The sequence below is a fragment of the Stegodyphus dumicola genome, chromosome 9 (assembly GCF_044657685.1).
Source record: "Stegodyphus dumicola isolate Sdum_Otavi_A_Nest chromosome 9, ASM4465768v1".
In the NCBI taxonomy this organism is placed as follows: domain Eukaryota; kingdom Metazoa; phylum Arthropoda; class Arachnida; order Araneae; family Eresidae; genus Stegodyphus; species Stegodyphus dumicola.
Genome location: NC_140776.1, coordinates 9,649,227 through 9,668,771, shown reverse-complemented (window position 1 = coordinate 9,668,771; position 19,545 = coordinate 9,649,227). Strand labels below are relative to the sequence as shown.

At 38.0% G+C, this 19,545-nt stretch overlaps 1 protein-coding gene, 1 long non-coding RNA gene and 1 other non-coding gene across 10 annotated transcripts in view; 2 read left to right on the top strand and 1 right to left on the bottom strand.

Moving 5' to 3' along the window:
• Positions 1-19,545, top strand: part of LOC118199472 (uncharacterized) — a 254,071-nt gene that overhangs the window by 132,173 nt on the left and 102,353 nt on the right. Inside the window, exon 1 of one of the 4 annotated variants that reach the window (XR_004759948.2) lies at positions 7,393-7,771. The exons of 2 other annotated variants lie outside the window; for them this stretch is intronic. This is a non-coding gene — a long non-coding RNA (uncharacterized LOC118199472). Of the gene's footprint in view, positions 1-7,392; positions 7,772-15,690; positions 15,834-19,545 lie in introns of those variants that run through there. One more of the 4 variants, XR_015042925.1, reaches the window with a different exon arrangement.
• Positions 1-19,545, bottom strand: part of LOC118199471 (uncharacterized) — a 224,560-nt gene that overhangs the window by 107,814 nt on the left and 97,201 nt on the right. The gene's annotated exons all lie outside the window — the stretch shown is intronic.
• Positions 12,865-12,937, top strand: TRNAW-CCA (transfer RNA tryptophan (anticodon CCA)). The gene has a single exon. It is a non-coding gene; the product is annotated as a tRNA-Trp (tRNA).

Sequence of the window (19,545 nt, the reverse complement as noted above, 5' to 3'; positions counted from 1 at the left end):
ACATAATACAAATTTTTGCCATAGCAATATTTACGTCTGAAAATGATCCGAAAACATAAGAAAATTGGTACTGAACATCGCCTCTCAAAGGTGACATAAAGCAAGATCGTCTCTGTGTTTAGACATCTTAGAGAGGTTTCATAATATGCCCAAAGAGGACGTTAGTGCAGGCCATTCAAGATGGCTGATGTAAAAAATCCTGTAGTCACAGGCTTACAGAAATTTTTCAGTATTATGCCAACAAATGTTAGGTCCAAACTCTAACACTAGAACAACTAGCAACACAAGATGCCACTCAAGTGCCTAATGTACCACACAAGATCTTGACTCGCATTTAAAAGCTGTTCCTGAAAAAGGGGCAGAAATATTGGAACTCGGAATATGACCTTCTCAAAAGTAAGCCAGCTCTTAATTAGTGGCTCTGCGCAGTTTACACAGGACCTGATCTTACGATAGTACGATCGGTGCTCGTGTGGGATGATCGGTGATCGCGACCTTTTGACCGCCCACAGACTGTAGACATTAATCGCAAGTCTGCGGCAGGAAATCTCATGTGTGGATAAATAACACTTAGTATAGTGGTTAGGGAAAATTCGAATCCCAGAGAAGGCATGGATGTAAAATTGCCTATCCCTTCATAGGAGGTAACGGTGGCCGCCTATTAGAAGCCTCCACAATAAAATGGCCACCGCTTCTGGCCTTACGAGTGGCCAATGCCGTTATGGGCAAATGGCCGTCATTGGAAAAAAAATATCCGCTTAAGCGTATATTGGAGTGCACCAGGCGTAGTAATGAGAATTTCTAATACTCTCTAATCTTAATTTCTCCTACGCTACAATTTAAAATGGCTGAAAAGGCCGAGTGGATCAGCTGACCTGTTAAGTATGCAGTAAAATGAATTTCCATCTAAACTTCTTTGTATGCGAAAAGTCTGCGAAATCAGAACAGTATCTACATAAGCGACGGAATTTGAAAATTTAGTGACTGAGAAAAATCACATTTAAGTTTTTTCCGAGAACAGCAAACTCAGTGCATTTCCGTGGAGTCATTTTCATCAAAAGCAAAATACTCGTATATTGCTCATAGTTTCCAGGCATATCACGCAGCAAACATCTACTAAGGATAAAAAAGGGGGAAATGTATCTGTAAAAATGTTCAGTTAGCCATTGTGTAATTGTCTCATGAATATATACACTGACTACCAATAAGCATTTGGACACCTATGCAAATGACGATATCTGCGGTCCTAAGGTACGCCACGGACTCCGCCGGTATATATCGTGTAGGAAACAGCATCGGCTTTAGTCGCATGCAAGATGCCTCGCAGTTCGGAGCTCTCTGATTTCGAGAAAGGTATAATTATCGGGTATCACAAATGTGGCCGATCCTTAAGGGACATATCTAACGATCTGAAGTACTTAAAATCGACAGTGGCCTATGTGATTAAGAAGTGGAAGGTGAGCGGTGATTGTCGGAATGTGCCCCGAGTCGGCAGACCAACGAAACTGGGAGATAGAGACCGATGAGTGCTGTCCAGAGAAATTCGGAACAACCGCACCCAACCGATGGCCCTCATCCGCGAGGAGTTTCAACGGGCATCCGGGAGTATCGTTTCAATGAATACCATCCGTAAGGAAGCACATCTGCTTGGTTTTCATGGTCGTGCTGCTGCCTATAAGCCTTTGATCACTAAGTCCAACCGCGCTGCTCGGTTAATGTGGTGCAAAGCACATCGAAATTGGACCGTAGACCAGTGGAAACGGGTTCTTTGGAGTGACGAATCAAAGTTCCCCCTTTACCGTTCGGATGGCAGGGTCTGGGTCTGGCGTCTACCTGCAGAACGTCTCCTGCCAGAATGCATTGTGCCAACAGTCAAGTTCGGCGGAGGTGAAATTATGATCTGGGGGTGTTTCTCCTGGTATGGGCTGGGACCCTTGGTCCCCATTCATGGTAAGCTCAACTCCGATGCCTACTGCACTATTTTGGATGACAATGCGCTTCCTACGTTGTGGCAGTTTTACGGGTTGGACTTTCAGGACGACAATGTCAGTTGTCATGTTTCGACGTTAACCAAGGCTTGGTATGGTGTCAATGGAGTTCATCGAATGGACTGGCATGCCCAGAGTCCAGACCGGAACACTATCGAGAACCTCTGGGACGAGTTGCATCCTCGAATTCAGGGGTGCACTACCCGTGCAAAATCGGTGAAGGAACTTCTATGTCTTCTCCCAGCCAAGTGGAAGAAAATACCACTAGCTGTCATACAAAGACTTGTGGAAAGTATGCCCCGGAGGGTCCACGCTGTAATTACCTCTCGTGGAGGCTCTACCATACTATTGATTTTGAATAAAGTTTTTTCTTTTCTATCACAGGTATCCAAATACTTATTGGTAGTCAGTGTAGTAGTATAGTTCAGCACATTTCGTATAATTCAAATGTTATAAATGTTTGATCAATGTATTTTACAATCAGTTTTTAATTTGCCGAAAAGAGCGGTTCTGAACTAGGACGGTCCCCCACCTGCCAGAAATTTCATGGTTTCAGCGGGGAATGCGGTCAGCCTTTTATTTAATTGTTAAATATTTAATTTTAGTTTCTGAATGCAAAATTGTATATATAGTCGCATTTATCAACATAATTAATATACTTTTCATAAGTAAAATCTAAATAAATGCATATATATATTTTTTACTTTTGGAAAGGAGCAGGTTGGATGATCTTCTACCAGTGGCGAAAGAGTTGCACAGGGGCAATATAGGTTGAGAACCTCTGATCTAGAAGATTAAGCGTTGACAAAATAAGTCTTTGATATCCTAGCTAATTTAGAGTTCATCGAGAGTTAGAACACTGAAGAACTGTGTAACAACTCTTCGCTGAACGTTTGTAAGTAACAAGTCCAAGAAGAGTTAAATTACCCTTTATTCCCAACTCAAAATAAATGAACAAATGGCCCTTCTCGGGCTTACAGAAAGCCTCCACTTTCAGAAGTGGTCAGGTGAAAAGTTTGAATGTTTTGATTACAAAAAAAACCTTCCAAAGGCAATCTCAGGATGCCAGTCTTTTTAGAGTGGGGATGTTGAACAGGTGTCCGTCTGTGGAAGATGATCGCTACAAAAGGTTTCTCTGTAGTTACATTAACTGAATCTATTTCCGGGAGGGGGTTGGAAAGAAAATATTACAATATTATTTTTCACGATTTCTTTTTCTTTTTTTTTCCCCCTCCTCTCTCTGTCCGCCCAATTTTTTTTTTTTTTTTTTTTTTTTTTTAAAGTCCACAAGGACAACTTGCTAGAAGGACTATTAATTTCGTTTGACATTTTGCGGTAATTCACTAAACGCTGATACACTTTTTAAATTTTTGCCACCAAATGTTAAAGCCCTACACTATATTTAACGAAATTAAATAATGAAGAATCTGCATAAATGTATGTGATAAAACAACGGTACCAACAGTCATTCAATTCTGAATAACATACCGAATAAGAGCATCTGGAAGCCCTAATTTGGAATTTATTTTATTATCGATTTCATATTTTATAACACTTTTAACGATATTTTGATTAAGAACTCGACGATTTCAAAGCTAGCCATGGCAACACTGTAGGAAAAAAAAAAAAAATGTCTCCAGCGCGTGAGACTGTGTATCGGAAATTCTAAAGATATGCTCAATATAAAATTATTTTGCGATATTGCTGTTGAACTGAATTTTAAGGTTTAAGTGCAAAGAACATGGTATTTAATCAATAAAGGTAACGCACAAAATGTTAAAAAAACGCCTCTTTGGGCGTAACATAAAATCTGATCAGATTTTATTTATTTATTTATTTAAGACCTGGCAGGTTTAAGAATAGATAGTTTATCTTCCACAGGCTCCATTTCCAACATAAAGTTCTTACTTCTATATGTTAAACATTATGATTAATGTCAATTTCAATATTACATTTTTAACTCGTTAAATATTCAAATATCACCAAGCAAACAAAGAAAATTGATAAAACCAGTATCAACCCATGGCGCTTGCTTTCGCTAAGGAGTTGATAACATTACCCTCTCCCCATTTCTACCACACCCGAAGGGTTAGGAGGCAAAATGTTACAGTTAAAAACAACCCCTAGTTAAGAAATAATTATCCACTTATGCCTGCTCGGATGGAAAATGATAGGGTGAAGAAATGACTGTAGTAGTTTCAACTGGACTGTCAGACCTTGCGGCGAATCCTTTTGTTTATACACCTCAGGACATTCAAAAATCTAGACTCGTTTTCCGAGTGGATCTCAGACTCGTTCCATTTCCCCGATTCGTAACCGGTTTTCTCGGACTGAATAATACTCGATACAGCAGTGAAAATAATAAAAAAAAAAAAAAAAAAAAAAAAAAAAAAAAAATGTATTTTTCTTCTTTTCTTCTTTATTTTCATCTTTCTTTTTACTGTGTGACACTGACATACATAAACATGGTCCGATGCACGCGAGCGTCAGGGTCACATGACGTCGGCGTGATGGTGATGTCAGACAAGTGCTTCGCTCGACGAGAGATTTTGTTGTTGCCAGTCAGGATACTGTGCTTGTCTAGTGTTTCGAAGAGTTACTTAGTTTCCATAGCTTTGCTTAGTGTATAAGGAGAGTACTGCCAGATCGTGCGCGTTTTCGCAGATTTGCTACTTTTTTTTGACAAACCCGCGTTTGTAAACTTATTAAATAAATTATTAACTAAAATGTTAATGAAAAAAATGAAAAAACTTTGAAAGCTTTCAGATTTTATATTACGCCCAGAGGAGCGTTTTCTTATTTTTTTGTGTGTTACCTTTATTTATTAAATATCAGGTTCTTCGCACTTAAACCATAAAATTCAGTTCAACAGCAGTATCGCAAAATATTTTTAAAAGGAATCCCTAGTCGCCCTTTAAAAGGGGAATATTTAAGGTATTTTACCTCTGATTTCTTCATGCTGTAACGGTCAGAGTATTCGAGAGGTCCAGGTTCGAGTCCCGGCGAGGGCATTGCACAGTTTTCATGTCTGTCACATCAAAATACCTAATGACTCTACAGTGGCGCCCGAACTAAAAAAAAAAAAAAAATAAATAAATAAAAAAAAAAAAAATTAGTAGATAATGATTCTTCAGCAACAGGATTTTGGCGATTAGGTTCCCTAATCCCTAGTCGCCCTTTAAATGGGGGAGTAAATAAAATTTTCTCCTTCTTTCAAGCATGCCTTTGTAGTGTAACGGTGAGCACACACTCGACGCATATTCGAAAGGTCCAGGTTTGAGTCCCGGCGAGGGGCATTGCTGATTTCTCATGTCTTTTGATTCAAAATAACCTAACGACTCTACAACGTCAGTTATGTTTCGCTTTATCATGCTAAGCTTATGTAACTCATATAATTTGAAAAAAGGAAGAAGAAGAAGTAATGGGCTAATTCCGCAAAAAATAATGGGAATAAAAGGAGGGAAAAAATGTCAAACAACTGCAAACAAAGTTATGCACGTTAGTAATAATATCGTGTCTATACTGCTCTGTAAGTTTAATTGCTCAGTCAGTCAGTTTTGAAGTGATCACTATAGAACGGTTTGTGGCCGTATGTTTTAAATTCATTCGCCTGATTGTGTTATTTCTGAGAACTTACAATTTAATTTACTTAAAATAAATAAACTTAAAAGGAATAACATAAAATTAAAAAAATAAAAAAATGCAACAAAAAAGAAAAATCTGAAGGCTTTCAGATTTGATATTACGCCCAAAATGGCGTTTTTTTAATGTTTTGTATGCTACCTTTATTTCTTGAATATCATGTTCTTCGCACTGAAACCATAAAATCCAATTCAACGGGAATATCGCAAAATAATTTTAAAATGAGCCTATCTTTAGAATTTCCGATACGCGCTGGAGATAGAAATGTTTCCTGCACAATATTGCTACGGCTTACTTTGAAATCGTTGAGTTTCTTAATCAAAATCTCCAAAATGCTTTACAAAATATGAAGTTGATAATAAACACCTTCCACATGCCCATGTTCGTAGAAGGATTACGTCATTAAAAATTCGATGGCTCAATGTACCGTTGTTTTATCACAATGCGAGAAATATACATACATTTATGCAGATTCTTCATTATTTAATTTCTTTAAATATAACACAGGGCGATAATATTGGGTGGCAACATTTTGAAAAGTGATACGGACATTGAAAGTTTTCGACGCAAAATGCCAGAACAAAATTAATAGCCGTTCTGGGCTAACGCCCTTTGGATTAATAAACAGAAATATCGTCTTAAAAACAGTTTACTGTATTTCCCACCTAAGTGCATGGAATGCATAAATTGTTAGCATTTCTACTAAAATGACAGTGTGAAATATGAAATTAACTACATTGAAATAAAATCACGTGAGGAATATATATATATATATATATTAATTTAACAAAAGATAAAATTATGAGAGGAATCGAACAGTTGGAGTTGCATGCAAAAGCGAGTGAGATCCGGTCGGTCAAATAAACGACAGATTAAAAGGTAATATTTGTTAAACTCTGAAAATTTTAAAAAGTTTCGAGATATTTCATAGAAAGGTATAAATTACACATTGCAATATTATTCTATTGAAGCCGGGGGTTTGAATTCGGATTGAACTACCAGATTTCAGTGGTCCTGTCAACTCAGTTAAGCCCGGAAAAATCGTATGCGTCTGACATATTCGTAGGAATTGAGACAGGTGTTGAATTAACAATATTAAGTGGTGTTATCCACTCGGCCGCTGGTAGGGAGAAATACCTCAGAATTATTTTTAAATAAATAAAATTATTATATACTGATCGGAGAGAAAATATTGGAAATACAGTACAACTCCAATTATCCGAACTTCGACTGTCCGAATCGCTGATTATCCGAATCGCTTTCAAAATTTAAGAAAAAAAAAATTAGATGGAGACGTAGTGTTGGACAATCCAACGATTTCAGACATTAAAAACCAGCAAACCTACAGTTTTAAACTTCGTGCCACTGCTTGAAAACGAAGATGGAAGTTCTTCAAGAAAATCAATGAAGGCAGCAGCAAACAAAAATTTAGGTGGTGTCGTTTTCAAGTGGTTTTTGCAGCAATGTCCTATGGGAAACCCGATCTCGGGTCCGATTCTTTGTGAAAAAGCTAAGATCTTAGCTCAGAACCTTGGTTGTTCATTCTTTAAAGCAAGTAACGGCTGGATAAGAAATTTGAAATGCAGGTACGGTGTCCGTCAGATAGCTTATTTGTTCAGAAAGATGTTCAGAAAGCAATGACTTTCAGCACTTGTAAGTTACTGTACTGTATGCTATATAGCATGTATGTAAAATTGCTGCCTTTTCATTTTAATTAATTAAAACCTCTTTTTTTTTTAAAGTAGTTTTTTTTCTCCCATTTTCAACATCCAGCAATTAATTAAAGTGTACGTAAACCATTTCTTTAGGAAAAATCTAATTATCTGAATTTTTGATTATCCGAATGGGGTCCGGTCCCAATTGATTCGGATAATTTGAGTTCTACTGTACTGTGAGAAGAGATTCGAACGATTTATATTGTAGATAAAAAATGCGACGTAACGAGCACGTGAGCATATTTGTGATTATAAGGAAAGACGAAAACAGTTAGTCATGCATGTTAGTAAAGGAAGGAGTTCTCGCAGTGTCCCAAGTCATTCACAAAACTGCGTGATTACTGGAGCACGTCTAGAGGCAGCCTCGATGCAAAACTAAAGAAGTCGTGAGTATAGCGAGCGAAACGAAAACCAAGCATGGCAGAGGTAAGAAAAACAAATGTAGTCTAAATGCTGAAAAAAAAAAAAAAAAAAAAAAAAAGGTGATTAACAGACACAGATTGTTCTTCAAAATGGAAAACTAGAGTTGAAGAAATAATAGCACAAGTAAATGTCGGACAATTTCGAGCTGAACAAATTCTGCTGGTTACTCCGCTCGTTCTACCGAGATCCGCTCAGTGGCTGTCTTGCAAGGTACAGGATGCAACCGCTGAGGGTGTGAGATGAAGCACTGTCTTGGTGAAACAAAATTTTGTTTTTCCGAAATTTCTGCCTTCAACTTGTCAAGTAACGTTGCATAGTATGCTCCGGTAATGGTTTCTCCCTTTTTAAGATAATCCATTGAGACAATTCCATGGCTGTCCCAGAAAACTCTCGCCATCGCTTTCCCAACAGAAGGAACACTTTTTGCTGCTTTTGGAGCCGATTCTCCCTTTGCAGTCCACTGTTTTGACTGTTTTTGCTTCTGGGCTATAAAGATGAATCCAGGTTTCATCTACAGTGATGAATAGTCGGAAAAACTCCGATTTATTGCATCAACAGAACAGTGCAAATGTTCAATCGGACACGTTTTTGGTCCAAAGTGAGCAAACGCGGCCCCCAACGTGCAACCAGCTTGTCCATATCTAAATCTTGGTGCAATAGGTGCAAACACGTTCTCTCGACATGCCCAAAAGCCTGTGTTATCACTCTAATCTTGATTCAATGGTCGTCAGCACCATTTGGTGGATTTCAGCGATGTTTTCTTCAGTGGTTGCAGTTTTCGCCCATTCGTCATCCAAGCTATTGCGGCCACGTTTAAATTCAGCTGCTCAAAATTTCACAGTAGTAAATGATGATGAAAAGTCCCCGTATACTGTGGTCCAACTCTTCTTTAATCTGAGTAGACGTATCACCTTTCAAAAACCTGTATCTAAAGACAGCACGATACTCTATTTTTCCATTTTTGCAAAAACGGTCACTTCAGCTCACAAAAGTAATTGTCAAACAAAAAATTCGCTTTCAAAATAGCTAAAATTTTGATTGATAGTTATCAAGTCATACCCAAACAAGTCCTCTCCGCCCGTTTCGGTTGATTTGAATTGCCATCTGCATACTAAGAAATTTTCAGATAACTTTCAGGCAACCCTCGTATACCTCACAAATGCGTCCTCGAAAGCATGTGGGAAAATCAGTTGTTGGTCACCAAACGGGAGAAAAAAATAATAATAATTTAAAAAAAAAAAAAAAAAAAATCTGAAAAGTTTCAGATTTTATATTACGTCCAAAAAGGCATTTTTTTACCGTTTTGTGTGTTACCTTTATTTATTAAATATCATGTTCTTTGCACTTAAACCATAAAATTCAGTTCAATAGCAATGTCGCAAAATAATTTTAAAATGAGCATATCTTTAAAATTTTCGATACACAGATTCGCGTGATGGAGATAAAAAGTTATTTTTTCCTCCGTAGAGTGTTGCCATTGCTCGCTTTGAAATCCTTGAATTTGTTAATTAAAAATTCGTTAAAGTTTTACAAAATATGAAATCGATAATAAAACAGATTCCAAATTTCAAATTGGGTCATCCACATGCCCATATTCGAGTGGAAGATTACGTCATTCAAAATTTGATGGCTCTACGTACCGTTGTTTTATAACAATGCGAGATATATATATGTTTCCGTGAAAGACCGAAATTGTTTAATTTACCGTTTCCAATGTCATTTTGTTTAATTTAAGTTTGGAATTCGGAAATAATTAATAATGCTATTATTTTACGTAATTTATGATAATTCTTCTCGAAGCAAAATCATGTGTATCACATTACAATAAAACAGATCTTTCTGTTTATCTTCTCTGGTGAAATGTGTCTCTGGGAGGTATATTTAAATGTCTAGTTCAAATCGTGAGTTGATTTTTAATCCGCTTCTACAAATTAGATTTTCTCGGACTTTTACACACACACACACACACACATATTTATAATGATAATAGAATATTCAACAGGAATTTTTCAAAATTTGAAAACTTATTTATTTATTTCTACAGAGTGGAGATATTCTGATATATCCTTTTTTAATAATCAAACTAATTAGCACATATTTTTGATCTTTTACTATACGGGTAGATAAAAAAATTAATATTATTCTAAATAAAAAAGAAAATTCGAAATTTCTGAACTAATTTATTGAATTTCGGCAGTTTTTCAAAAAAGTTTCATTTTATTAAAGCTTTTGTACGGTTGCTCATAACGACGTATTTTCAAATCAAGAGATTTGATAATTCCATTTGAGCATACTCATGATTTCAAGTGATAATTAAATATGATTTCTAAATCAAACGGAAATTAAAATGTTGAATGTAAATACAAGTAGAGAACGGTAGACTCTTCCCCCCCCACCATCAAAAATGTAATGTCATTGGATAAACTGATTAAATACAGTAATTTTCCTGTGTTCAAAATCTGTGATTTTCTTCGTTGCCATTTTTTGCGCATTCTGTAAGTTAAAGTACATATATATGTTTTAAAAGTTACATAATTTTAGTTAGATACTATAAGAGTGAAAACTAATTTTTTCTAACTATGATAACGTTGCTGGTCATCCGTGAAAAAAAAAATTGTTTTATATCTTTATGCTTCCTTTTCTATTATATTACTTAGCGGAAACTAATCGACGAAACTTTTGCGTGCCAATGTCACTCATCCATCTACTTGGCGCCTGTGTATTTTTTTCTTTGTCCGCTTCTCGGTGCGGTTTGCTTAAAAGCATCCTGGCACAGAACCGACACTGGTAAACAGCCGAAATCGTTTTTTCATTTGCTTTTTCGGTTCTATGCAGTGTTCTAGACTGTCGGTTCTATGCGGAGTCAGTCTTGTGAAGCATTCTTGAAAAGATGTAGTGGAATAATGTCAGTATAGGATCTGATTGGAAGCGGGTAATTATCTTCAAGTATTTTGTGCACAATTTGCGTGTCATGCACACGTTTAAGCATGCGTAATGGGTGGATTTCCGTATTCGTAAGGGAAAGGGGGAGAGAACAATAAATGCCATATCCTTGAAATGACATTTCCAAGCGAGGTCACATGATTTCGAATCATAAACATAAAGGAAGAATGTTTCTTCTCTGTTTAAAGTCTAATATTGTAGACTCGAAAGAAAAAAAATTCCTCAATTAATATTTCATAAAATTATTCTTGTTATAAAAGAAGGCGAAAATGTGAAATCATAATCTGAAAATTTTAAGATCTTAAGAGACCTAGATTTTTGATACAACTATTTAAATTTAATAAAAGTATCGGAAAAAAATTAGCAGTTTGTATCAGAAATTACAATAAACAATCCACCCATTCAAAAAGAAAAAAGGTGTCGAAAATCGTTCATTCATTATCTTTGGATCTTTATTCTTTAAAAAGAAAGCGAAGTGTTGAAATTTCTGAAAATTTTATGACTATATACAGAGGTCTACGTTTTTTGTTGTATGGAACTGAATGCTATTACAGTTATAATTACCGAAAAAAAAATCAATCGATCTTAGCAAAATTGTAGAAAGATTCGAAATGTATTTCAAATGGAAAGTTATTTTCCAGTCTGTCTTGTGGTACAATAATTAAAGTTTTATGATAATTACTTCGATCGTTAAATGAAGATATGAGCGAAATGTGTATTAAACATAGCTTGAACATTAATTAAAATTACTTGAAAAATATCGTTTTTTGCATACGAATGGTTTTTTAAAAATACGTGGAATTTTCGGAGCCCTAGGTCTTTATGTATCTGTGCTTTGTGATACATACACAAATCCTCTTTACTTTATTATTACAGATTCAAAATTAAGCAACTTACAGCAGAATCTTCCCAAAACTTCACTTCACGTTTCCAGGCGGTTCTGATGCGTTACGAAGGTGGCCGTGTTAGTAGAGTCAAATTCATCACCGATGCCTACTTATAGAGGGAGTTTCGTATTGAATGGGACAAAAAGAATAGTATAGGACAAATTCCGTAATTGATTTATTAAGCCGAAACAAATTAATTCTAAAACTACAATTGAACAAGTTTTATCTGTCAACCTCGAAAAATCATTCAGTTACTAAATCGCCTCTAGAGAGTACTGTTAATAAAAATGGCGCCATCCATACTGGAGAAAGTGTACTGTGTTTTGGAACATGCCAGAAACATCATCGTTTATCGTCGTTCAAGGATATTTTCGCACGAAATTCTGTAAAGAACCATCGCATCACCACAGCGTGAAATGGCGGGTGAAACAGCTGCAAGACACGGGCTGTTTGTGTAAGCAAGCCAGCCCAGGACGGACAGCAACTAACACCGAAGTGATTGAAAAAAATTCGTTGTTGTTGCTGCTAAGGCTCACTAGTCTGACCTATAGTCGGCCCAAGCCTATAAAATTCCTCTTGGCAAGAACCGCAAGTTTATGCCTGCCGTTGGCAACAGCCTTGAGCACCTTACAGGTGACAGCGTGATTTAGTTTCGCCCCCCCCCCCAATTTTGATGCAGAGCACCCGGTGGGACGGATCCGAGGGTGTCCCACCCCCTTTTCCCTACCACAACCTCTTGAGAGGACTATCGGCTCGCCGTATATTTAGAATGCCCCCATGCCGCACGGGCACTATACTTTTACAAACATCCATGCCTTGTCCGGGATTCAAACTCGGGCAGTCAGCGACGTTAACCACTATTCCAACTGGGCGGCAGAAAAATTCGTGAAACATTTTTACGAAGTCCATCAAAAGCAACTCGTCGTGCGAGTTCTGAACTCAATGTGCCTCATGCAACGGTGTTGCGATTGTTACAGAAACGTCTGCAATTTCTGCCATATATCTTTTAAATGGTGCAGGCATTAAAACCCTCCAACAAACCGTTGCGTAAAGCTTTCTGTGAAAAACTTCAAGATAAGCTGGCGGTAGACAGTGTTCCAAATAGACTTGTGTTTACGAATGAGGCCACTTTTCACGTTCCTGGCGAAGTTAATCGCCATAATTTGCGATTTTGGGGCACAAAAATTCGACACGTTGTAGTTGAACATGAGCGTGATTTTACAAAGGTGATCGTTTTATAAGGTATTTCTCCCGCCTTCTTAGCATGCCTTCGTGGTGTAGTGGTCAGCACGCTCGACGCCAATTCGAGAGGTCTGTGGTTCGAGTCCCGCCGAAGGCTTGCTCATTTTCATCTCTTCTGCTAAACCTAAGACCTAATAACCTAAAGACTGCAGTTTACTGCGCCATTTCCAACAATTGTGGTTTTTTTTTTTTTTTTTTTTTTTTCCCCATGGAAAAGTCGATTAACGTAGCATTTACGAAGATGTGCTATCAGAGTGGTTGTTCCTTCATTTAGAAGTAGCGGTTTCCGGCTGCTTCGTTCTGCAGCAAAACGGTGCTCCACCACACTGGCATAAAAACGTACGCCAGTATCGGAACAATTGTCTACCCCGTCGCTGGATAGGCCGTGCTGGTCAAACGATGTGACTTTTCTCTGTTGGCCACCGAGGTTCCCAGATCTAACCCCTTGTGATTTTTTCCTATGGGTTTTGCTAAAGAAAAAAATGTTCGTGCCTCCCCAGGACTTACAGCGAGGGAAGGAGAGGATACCTGAAGTGCTCGAACCATTAACAAAAGGGATTCTATCGCGAATGTGGCGGGAACTGGAATACCGCATAGATATTTCCCGTATAACCGAAAGAACACACACCGAAATATACATATTTGGATAACTACAGTTTCATAGTTTACTTATCCAAGTTTCCAAGTACTTTCATAGTTTACTTATCGATAGAATAGATCTAATCCATAGAACAATCCACAAAAACTTGAATAAATATAGAGACACATAGAAACCTGGATGACTATAGTTTCAATGTAAATATAATTTATCAAAATAATTACAGCGTTTACAGGTATGCTTTCTTTTTGTCCCATTCTGTATGAAACACTACGCATTCTAAGAGATAAATACTGATCGGTTCAGAAGTCGTCTACGTAGGTAGTAGTCGTGAGAGGTTTCGCTGTAGTTTTTCGTAGTTTGTAATATATTTTATTTTTCCCACATTGTTATTAAAAAGAGTATTTTAACTTACATATTTAAATATCAAAACTCCAAAATATTTGATATCCTAAATTACATTGTTCTACATTTATATTTTTTTTTCGGCATCCTTCTTAACGAAGCCAATTAAATTCACAATATGTAAAACTCTTTAATTATTCTATCTTATTAATGACAAAAATTCATCAGCATTTATATACGTATAATTTTTGTATTTATAATGTCATCACTTTAACCTATTAACTGTCATGATCCCCATTTAGGGGATTTGTCTTAGTATCGGAAATTTGGTAACTTTAGTTTGGTTGGCAACAGTGGTTACTTTTTTACATTGTTGTTTAAACCTTTCTCGAGGTTTTGCACGAGTTGTCGAGTAGTAGTTGTTAAACGAGTGAGCCGGAGAGTATTATTTGTGAGAAGAAGTTAAATTTTTTGTGAGTTTCAAGATTTCAACATTTTCAAAACGCGATGTGTCACATTATTTAGTGTATCATTTCCAGCTGCCGTGTTCTCTAACGGTTTTAGAATATGTTTACTAACTATGTAGAGACATTAGGTTATTTCGAAGCAGGAGACATAAAAAACGAGCAATGCCCTCGCCGAGACTCAAACCTCGGAACTCTCGAATACGCGCCGTGTGTGCTGGCCACTACACCACGAAGGCATGCTAAGAAGGCGGGAGAAATACCTTATGTACTCCCCTTTTTAAAGGGCAGCTGGGGATTAGGGGACCCAGTCGCCAAATCCTGGTGGTGGAGAATCATCATCCACCCCCTATTTTAGTTCGGACGCCACTGTACAGGCACTAAGAGTTTTAGAAGCTAGGAACTTGGAAAATGAGCAGTGCTCTCGCCGAGACTCAAACCTCGGAGTTCTCCAATACGTGTCGTGTGTGCTGACCACTACACCACGAAGGCATGCTAAGAAGGCGGGAGAAGCACCTTATAAGTATTTATTCTCAGTGTGAATTTTATTTTTCGGTAAGGGCTACTTGAATGTCGATCCCCATTTGGAGCTCATGGCAGATTCCATCTATATTCCATTTATATTCCAATTTCCAGTCTCTGTGTCAATCTAGAATAAACCCAGAAATAAATGTAAATTGAGAGGGAAAAATTGGCAGTTAATGGGTTAATATAATAAATAAGAATTAGTTCTATACACATTAATTATGCTTTATAGTATCCTATACGCTTAATGTGTTTTGCAATTAGATATCTAAATAAGCTTATCGTCATCAAGGATATAAAAAAAGGAAAGGAAAGGCTTCTTCAGAATGCATCTCAATAAATCAGAAGTGTCTAAATTTGTTAAATTAGAAAATGATTGAAAGAAAAAAAGCTGGCGTCGAAACTGTACTCGAGTTAGAACTATTACTGAAGCGTTGGTTGCGTTTAGCAAGTCCGTGCGATGAACTTGTGCACATTTGCCATGCAAGGTTATCTCAGACGAATTACGTCTACCTTGCCACCACTTATCGGCACTCATGGCAGATTAGGAAGACACTCCTGCGGCGACCATTTCTCTTTTCATTTATTTCCCCATGGCACCGACTTTTGTAGCTATGAGTGGCTTCATCGAATGACATCCTGATGGAACGTAGAGATAAGTGAGTTTGTTCAATTGACCGCGGTTTCAAGTAGCAACTTTGGAGATTACGGGAGACTTGCCGTGGAGGGAGAGAGAGAACGCTATATCCTGGCTTTGTGAACGCGATCTTTTTCATTTTTTTATTAGTTTTTTTCCTCCCTCTCAGCGATAAAGAAAGCATAGTTACATGTTAAAATTTTGGTCCTATTCTCATTTTGTCCAAATGTTATCTTGTATCATATTTATTTCCTTTCTGCATCATTTGATCAACAGTCGAAGACCATCCATTTGCCGCCCAACCGATATAGTGGTTAGCGTCGCTGACTGCCGTGCCGAAGGGTCCGAGTTCGAATCCCCGAAAAGGCATGGATGTTCGTAAATGTATATTGTCGGTGCAGCATGGCGGCACTCTAAATAAGCGGTAAGTTTTTTCGTGTGGTTTGGTGGAAGGGGAAAGGGTTGAGAGACCCTCAGACCCGTCCCTCCCCGGAGTGCTCTTCATCAAAATTGGGGGCGGAACTGAGCAAAATCGCACTGCCACCTGTATGCAGCTCAAGGCTGTTGCCAACGGCAGGATTATCTTGCGCTCCCTGCCACGAAAAATTTCGTTGGCGTGGGCTGATGTTACCGTGAGACAAGTTGTCAGGAGATGTATGTCTTTTCACTAGCTTCGGAAACATAACGTATCCTGAATATGAACAGGGAGCTTACTAAAGGTCTGTTCCAGTATGTGTGGAATAAACGACACAAGCAGGAAGGGTATACCGAACCCTTTAAGCTTCGTTCAGACGGGGGCGTAAAGGGCATAAGTGGTTAAAGCCGAGCTCCGTTGCCAAGGCACCAGTATGTGCTACATCACAAAATCTGGTTTAGGGCTCGTGGCATAGGGTTCAAAGTTTTCAAATTTAAGCCGAGTTTTGGGATAAGCGTCGACCAATCAGAGCGAAGCGGCGTTGTACAGAAGATTTCGCTGTCACAAAACAAGCAGAGCGAACGCGGGAAATCAATCGAGAAGGAGAACAGTGCGGGAAAGTTGTAGACACATCCACGCATGCGCAAATTTAGCTTCTCTCATTGGCCACGGCTTACACACCGTTCTCGCAAGTGTGAACGGAATTCCCGTATTTTATGACTACGCCTCTGTGCCCTTTACGGCGCCGTCTGAACGCAGCCTTATTCTCTATTACTTTACAGGTGCTCTCGCACTTCGGGATACAGAGACCAACCACTTGTGGTCTGAACGTAAAAATATAAAAACTACTAACTAAAACTCTAACTAAAAGCTAACTTTGAATTAGTATACAAATGCATAACACTAAGACTGGCCTTTTCTAAAAGGGATACGCATGTAGTACGCCGAGCTGCTGAAACTACAATACGTTTTCAAATATCAAGAGGGCTAATCCTCTGGCCTTAAAGGCAAACAGCAACCGATCGAAAACTCGTAAGAATGCAGTGGCAAGCGGCTCGCTTCCTCACTCTCCCTCTCTAACTCTTGGCAAAAAGCCACAGCTTAAATACTTGGGTGTTAGCAAGACAATTTGCATAAACAAGTTAAAGCATTTAAATCTGGCCGGAAGTAGAAAACAAGAAGTGATAGTACAGTTTTAAAATAAAATAAACGTTAGGAAAACTTAGGATCCTTACAAAGTGAGCATAGGTAACAACAGACCATCCATCATTTTGTATGCGTCGAACCTGAACTTTAAATTCTCAGCTGTATAAAAAAGTGTTTGATCATAATTATTGTATGGGCACATACACGAAATAGGAAAGTTGGGACGTACTTTGGGAATGAATAAACGGAGATCGTTCATAACGGGGTTCCTCTTCGTGTTCATATACCTTAGTATCTTATATATCGCTGACATATACAAACTTTATATAAAGAATGTGTATTTTCCTTTGATGCATATGACGATGGGTGTTTATCTTCCGATATTCAAATGGCACCGAAATCGAAAAACTAGTTTCGCTTTGAAATAACTTTAATAAAGTCAACTACTCTCAGTTTATACAAACGAAATTGTAAATACAAAATAATGAAGTATCCATACGTAAACACCTAGTAATAATCAAATAAAACAATGAAGTTTTAAAATAAGTATTAGAACAGTTATAGGTCAGCTACATTCTAGACCGAATTCTATCCACGACAAATCCAAAGCGTGTTGCCAACGCAGGGCAAAGAAAAAGTGTAAATTAATTCGAGAGGCATAGAAGTAAACAATGGGTTATAAATTATTTCTCCCGCCTTCTTAGCATGCCTTCGTGGTATAATAGTCAGCACGCTCGGCGCGCATTCGAGAGGTCCGCGGTTCGAGTTCCGGTGAGGGCATTGCTGTTTTTTCATGCCTCCTCCTAAGTAATCTAATGCATTTACAGTGGCGCCCAAACTAAAAAACGGTTGTAGGTGATGATTCTCCACCATCAGGATTTAGCGATTAGGTCCATTAATCCCCAGTCTAGCATTAAAAGAAAGAGTATGTAAGATATTTCTTCCGTCTTCACAGCATGCATTCGTGGTGTAATGGTCAGCACGCTCGGCGCGTATTCGAGAGGTCCGCGGTTCGAGTCCCGGAGAGGGCACTGCCTATTTCTTCATGTCTCCTGCTTCAAAAAAATCCTAATGTTTCTACAGGGTATGCGAAAAAAGGGATGAACCATCGTTTCCTTAAAACAATATTTTCATCACTTGAACCAAATGAATCCAGAATCAATTAAAGCTTAAATTAGTGTTATTAGTGGGAGGACACATTAAAGTTGGAACTAAACGAGAGTGAAACCTTTAAAACGTCCAACCACTTTTCAAGATGATTTTGGTCATCTATGGATGGGGTTGTCTTAAAGGTGCTTTTCAATATCCGTATTTATTTTCTCCAAAAAACTGTCAGAACAGGTCGCTGTTAGAAGTTTCGTTTTAGTTAGAGTCGAATTACGATTATGAAATATCTTAATTTTGCACAGAATTAATTCCATTACTTTTATGGAAATTTTTTTTTTAAATGTGTCTAAATGTATGTAGTGAAATCTGTCATGGAAACTACTTCTAAAAGTGATCAGTATTTCTGAGAACGTAAACAAATTTTAATAACATTTTTCCGAAGGGGGGAACTTGGGTTGCTTTTTATAGGGAAGGTTTATTCTTTTTATATTGCATTACATTGGTGCGCCAGATGGAATAGGTAGAGCTTTTTAATAAAGTGAAGCCCTTTTTGGCTTCAATTTCGATAGCAATTCGCCGCAGCATAGCGTCTATAACAGTGACACCCAAGGTGGAGCCCACGCCCCACAGGGGGTACAATTCGATTGTTAAGGGGGCAATTCGAAAATGGTCCCGTCCACAATTTAAGTTAATCGTGTAGCGACTTTCAACCGTTATTCGAGCTGGTGAAACCTGCAACTTCTGTCCGCCATGTTAGCAGCCAGCCGTGATTTCATTGCTTGACGTTAAAGTTCATCTACTGGTTATGCAGGGCCGGAACTAAGCATTTCGCTTTATTTGTTCTGAAAGGCTGAGAAACGTTGGTCTTTAATGCCGAAGCTTTCAGATAGTACTGCAATCATTCTCAAAGCACTTTACAGTTCCTCTGTAAAGTCATAAGGCAGAGTAGGAAAATTCATCGACGGGTAAGTCTCAAAACAACAGAAGCCAGTTTAAAATTCTATATTTTAAAGAATGTTCTTCCAATGTTAGGCCAGTAGTAACCGACGTAAAGCAGCATTTTGCCACGTTTCAAGTAGGATAAAATAAACGTAATTACCAGCAGGATAAGAAGTTAACTCGAAGGGTGCAGATGGGAAGTTTTTGTTTGCGCATCGTAACAGTAAAGAAGTAATCCAAAAGCATTAGTGATCCCAGGCAGAGCCAAGTGAAAAACTCCGACCTCAGCAGGTGCCAGTCATCTATTAACACCGACACTAACAAGTGCTCATCCCACAGTAACAGACCCGACACTAACAGGTGCCCGTCATCCACTTCAATAAACTGCACGACGTAGTCATAATGTTACTTAAGTGATACCGAATTCATACATTTTTGTCAGAGCGAAATAATAATATCGCGACTCGGCGGACATAAAACGATCTTACGCCTTCGCAGTAATAATAATTATTTTTATTTCTTTGCAATT